The sequence below is a fragment of the Uranotaenia lowii genome, chromosome 2 (assembly GCF_029784155.1).
Source record: "Uranotaenia lowii strain MFRU-FL chromosome 2, ASM2978415v1, whole genome shotgun sequence".
Classification (NCBI taxonomy): domain Eukaryota; kingdom Metazoa; phylum Arthropoda; class Insecta; order Diptera; family Culicidae; genus Uranotaenia; species Uranotaenia lowii.
The window spans coordinates 163,054,028-163,059,641 of record NC_073692.1 but is presented as its reverse complement, the minus strand read 5'-3'; positions in this window follow the sequence as shown (position 1 = coordinate 163,059,641).

Genomic DNA, 5,614 nt, shown 5'->3' with positions numbered 1-5,614 from the left:
CTCAATTCATGCTAACTAAGCCAACAAATGGAAACAAATATGGCATGGAAAGTTACTTGGATACGATTTTCTACGAAGTGTAGAGAGGGAAGAAAGGAGGGGGCTCCTTATAAATTATGTTGTAAAGCTTAAAAACTTATCATCCAATGGAGTTATATTTGATATAAGAGGATTTTTGGGCACGAAAAAATGGGTATGATTATTTAAGACCACGACCTCCATTCAGCAGGGGGTGAAGGGAAGGGCAGAGGGTACTCTCTTATCAGTTTTTATCCAGAGAATATCAAGCAAAAACAACCATATTTTATAAGTTAGATTTTTTGCGTACGATTGATTTGAGACCCTCCTTTTTCAGGGCAGAGCTTAAAGAAACAGATTTAAATTATCAGAACTTACACAAAAATTTATAGATCAAAATTCAGAAAATTAGTTTAAGTCATCTTTGTGTTGCAACTCAAAACCCCAGCTGCAGCTCTCATTTTATAGCGGTTGCTTATGAATTATGTTATAACTTGATTTAAAATAATGACAACAAAACAATAAAAAATTAAATACTTTCTGAAAATATCATTTGTTTTTGAAAGGTGTGGCAAAGCACACCGGGTCAGCTAGTAAAAAAATAAAATAAGGTATTGGCTTAGAAATTATTTGGTAGCCCTCCAGAAATACTTGAACTATAATTTCCTCTCGTTGAATTTATCGGATTCCTCGTTACATGCTATTCAATTCCGGACGTCACTGCATACCACAGCTGTCATTGATAAGTACAGGCAAAACGATAATTGAACGTATATGCGAGATCAAAAATTAAGGATTACATTTGGACGATACTTTAAGCTGGGCTGCAAATATAGAGCACCTCGAAAGAACATTGGCTCCAGTCTGTGCGACCATCCGAAAAATTTCTGCGTTTAATAACTCATTGGATGAAAAAATTATTCTTTTGATTGTTTAATTCGAAGTTATAATATCTTGTATCACTATGGGGCAAAGCCTGCAAAAGTCGTCTAAGAGAGCTGCAGACTTTGCATAGTCTCAACCCTCAAGGCTGTATTTAGATTGCCTTATTTATACCCGTTAGATCAGTTATATGATATGGTCAAATCATTCCTTTCAATACCAAGTGCTCAGGAACTTCAAACCCTCGTTTTTACCCACAAATATCTGACAAGCAAAGATAATTATCAAAACATGCGCTTCAAGAATGACGTAACTCCGCTTGTCCAGAAATGCGAATCATATCCGCCAAAAGGGCGAACACAAAATTATTGTCATGCCAATATTCTAATATAGTTTGGAATCAAACCAAAGTTTTAGGGTAGTTTTAAACATATATTTACTTCAAAAATCAAGAGAAAAGTTAATCGATGGAGCCTTCAGTGTAAAATTGAACGCATTTTCGCTTGATGCGCTTCATCAAAGTCTTTGCAGTGTCATCCAGTACCAGTTCCTCAGTTTTTTTTTTCATTTTCTCAACATGTCCTTCTCGTCTTTGACTGTTTTATTGCTCTTCCGAAGTTCCCGCTTCATTATTTCCCAGTACAGATCCACCGGGCGCAGCTCCGGACAGTTTGGCGGCTTCATGTCCTTTGGGACAAAATTGGCCTTATACTACTCCAGGACACTTTAAGAATAGTGGCATGATGCCAAATCTGGCCAAAATAGCGGAGCTTCGTCGTGCTGCTCCACGAACGGCACTCAGATTTTTGAATCTCGCCATTTACTGTGCCCTTTGCCACGAAATGCTCACTCCTCAGTCCACAAGAACAGATGGCCTGCCAAACAAGATATTTGGAGGCGAACTTCGACATTTTCTTCTTCTTAAATTTGTCGTGCACGTCGAACTTGCTGTTACCGGTGAAAAACTCCAACACCGGAATTGGCTTAAAATCGGTATTTTTATACGTTTCATCGTCCATCACAAAGCAGCCATATTTTGACAGCATCTTCTCGTAGAGCTTCCGTGCCCGAGTTTTAGCCGTCGATTGTTGCCGCTTATCGCGATTTGAGAAGTTCTGAACCTTGTATGTATGTAGTCCAGCTCTCTTCTTTGCATTCTGGACGTATCTCTGCGACATGTCGATCTTTTTAGCCAAATCACGGCTTAAAACGTTGAGATTTGTTTAATCATCCGCTCCATCTTTCCCTCCGTCTTTTAGTACTCGGGTCCCGATTCGGGTCCAGCTCCTTCAGCGTGGTCCAACGTCAACTGCTTCAACACTCTGGAGACGATTGAATGATGAATGTTCAACATTTTTCTCAACTGCCGGTGCGACAGGTCAGGAAATTCCAGGAGTTCAGAAAGAATTTGTTCTTTTGACCTACGTTGGTTCACCATTTCGTTGAATCGAAAAACACGACTTCGAGTTTGACAGCATGTAAACAATACACATCAATGAGAAAGTGAGCAAAATTGGTTTATATTTACCCAATGGTAAAAAAAAGATATGCCCTGTTGAATGTATCGCAATAATTTTGTGTTCGCTCTTTATTCAGAGTGAAATCTGAATTTGGGAAGAAGAAACCTAGCTACTTCGCAAATAAACTCTACAATGATCAACCAGACATCCTAAGACAGTTTTCATCGCCCTCCAGCTTCAAATCAAAACTGTTATAAATTTGCAAGCAAAACTTCAATCGCTTTCTCTATTAGCATCCCAGCACCACTTCACTAAAAACTGTTATCTTTTACTCTTGCCCCTCCACCTAGCCACCCCGGCCAAAACCACCTCAACAAGCCACACCCACCGATCGCAAAAAATAACTTCAAAGGGCGATAATTCGCTCACTGGAATGCTCTTACGTTCTGTGAAAACAACATTGTATACGAATTGTTAAACTGTTTTGATGGAGTTTTGTGCCTGTTGGAGAAGAGGCTTGGAAGGAGCTTAACTCCAGCGGCCTTTCCCTGTCCGAGGAAAAGTTTACTTTTGTCGACCTATCTTTAGTTAAATTCTTCATCGGGACAATACTTCACTTATTAAATACTTCTCTATATTATTTTCAGATCTGCTTTGTAGATTATGTTACACATTACATTACGGACCACAAAGAAATGTAAGGTCGAAATTTCTGAAATATGCACTCTTTTTTTCCAGAAACTACTGAACCAAATGCTTCAAATTTAGTATCTTTGAGTTATCTGACGTGTTTTATACAATGTTGTCCATTGTGCATTGTTGTAGGTTGAAGTTTCTTTTAAAAGTACCACATTGAGTTATTCTTCTCAATGAAGCAAACACGCGTCAAGCGAAAAAAAAATATTTCAAACGGATAATTGCCACGACAGAAATCGAATGCTTCCTAATGGCGACCGTGACACAACACAAACATTCAATCTTTGTAGTTCTCAAAATGAGCGCTCAGTAATCGCAAATACCTCAGAAAACCCGTTACCTGAGAATAAGAACCACTGGTCCGAAAGTAACCCAACCTCGACTTTGCCGATAGGACACAGTTTGATCCAACATTTACCCGCGGCAAGTGGCAGCACGGGATTTTATTTTATGTAATAAACTGATGTGTCTGTCAATACACCGCGTAGCTGGAAGCAAACCAGAAGGAAAAAAGCAAGCTCCCGTCATCGTCCGATGGCTGTTGCTGGAACAAATCCGAAATGGTAGGCATCCAGGACCAGGCCAATGCGCCCGCCGAGCCATCCGCCATGACAGGGAGAAGATTCACATCGTCAATAGCGCACGGCTGTCATTCTTATATTTGTTTGCCTATATGCTTGGATCAAAAACCCGCTACACATATCGTGGGGGATTTACCAGAAGAGGTTCCAGCCGGGACCATGAATAGTTATGTATGATGTAGTAGTTTCGGGTTTGTTTTCATTTTTATTCTATTTTCTCTTGAAGAAACAGTTCGAACGGAACAAATCGGACAAATGAACGTGGGTGGATTTTTATGGACACCAACTCAGTGGTCGGTGATAGAAACACGAGATAGCGGTAGCTAGCTAGTAGCTCCTGGGGAAGTCTTGTCAAGAAGCGAGGCTAGATTTGATTTGCTTCGATGAGCCCTTGCTGTTGGTGGATGATTGCGTCAGAGATTAGCCATGTTTGCGGGAACAGTATCCGTAGGGGAAGGACAATCGTGGATACATTACCAGTAATATAAATTTCCGGAATATCAGGACTGTATTCTGTATCTTTGACGAAAAATTATATTTCATTTAGTTGGTTTTCATATTATTCATATATTTTTTCAATTTAAAACCTTTCTCGATTGACGTTTGTTCAATTTGAACACCACATTCTTGTCCCGGTACTTCAAAACTGTTCGAACTTGGATTTGATTATGACTCAACAGAATATTAACACCAGTGAGTATTGATCGTCTCGAATGTTGTTGGGGCATGTAATTGTGTTCTATGAATGACCTAGCAACGCCGGGATTTCAAGTTCATAATCTAACGTCCATCATCATTTGAGTAGGAAAAAAAACAAAAAAAAAATCCTTCACCGACGACGACGACGATGATTCAGGAATAATCATTCCGGTAGCCAAACAAAATTGGTCGGGAACATCGAATGAGGAGAAAGAGCTGAAACTACAAGCTTTAACATGTATATTTTTACCCTACCAGTTTTCGGCAAATGTAAATCGAAAGTAGAATGAAAATGTATGAATGGTTCTGCTGAAATGTAGACTACAGCAGCTAGTTGTTCAAGAATTGAGTTCTAGATGTTGTTTGTTCGAGTTTTGTATGTCTACTTTTAATTTCAATAATGTTTATACATTTCTTCTTTAAAATTGAATTTTGAAACATATTCTCATGTTATGTTGGTCTTAATATGTTAAAATTAACGTTTTTTTTATATCTTTATAAGAGAAATTTACATCAAAACGACGATAAGATTTCTTATGATAATATTTTTTTTTTATTAAAGTTTCTCGATTGTCCCCTTAGATCGTTAAGCCCCTCAAAATAAATCTCTAAACATAATCAACATCAAAGCGCAAATGAATTCTGATCGATCTTATCGCACCTGCCCGTAGTTCAAAAGGCAAATTTTCTTCAGACCGGTTATAATTTTTCTTTCCAGCTTTTGCTGCTACCTTCTGACCAATTTTCCTTGTGGACTTCATTGACCTGTGCCCATAGCTAAGAGAAACTATCGCTCATAACATAGGAGAAACAATTTCTGGGGCCACCATGTAAATTTGGCAGTCAAATGGAATTCGTTTCTCGTTCCAAGGGAATGTATCAAAAGGTAAAACCTGACTCATAATTATTATGGATGACAGCCACAAACACTGGTGGTGGCAATCTAAAAAAAAATGCTGATCACTGTGCTCCAAATTGTGGTTCAATTTTCCTGGCTAAGGTGTTGTTTTTCTTCGAGACACATTTCATGTTCGTCTCAGGTCGTGTCCATGAGATGGATGAGAGTGCATCTTATTTGACGCGGCGTATATTAATCCATTTTAGCACCATCATCATCTAGAGTCGTGAGTCAAAAAGGGTTTCTTAGAGTAGATAAGATATACATTGTTAGTATAAAATTTACCTCATTTGGTGTATTTAGTAGCAGTTAGAAGTTGTCGATTTTTCAAGTTTTTGTGAGAAGTTTGGGTTAAATAGGCAATTTGTATATCTCCGTGG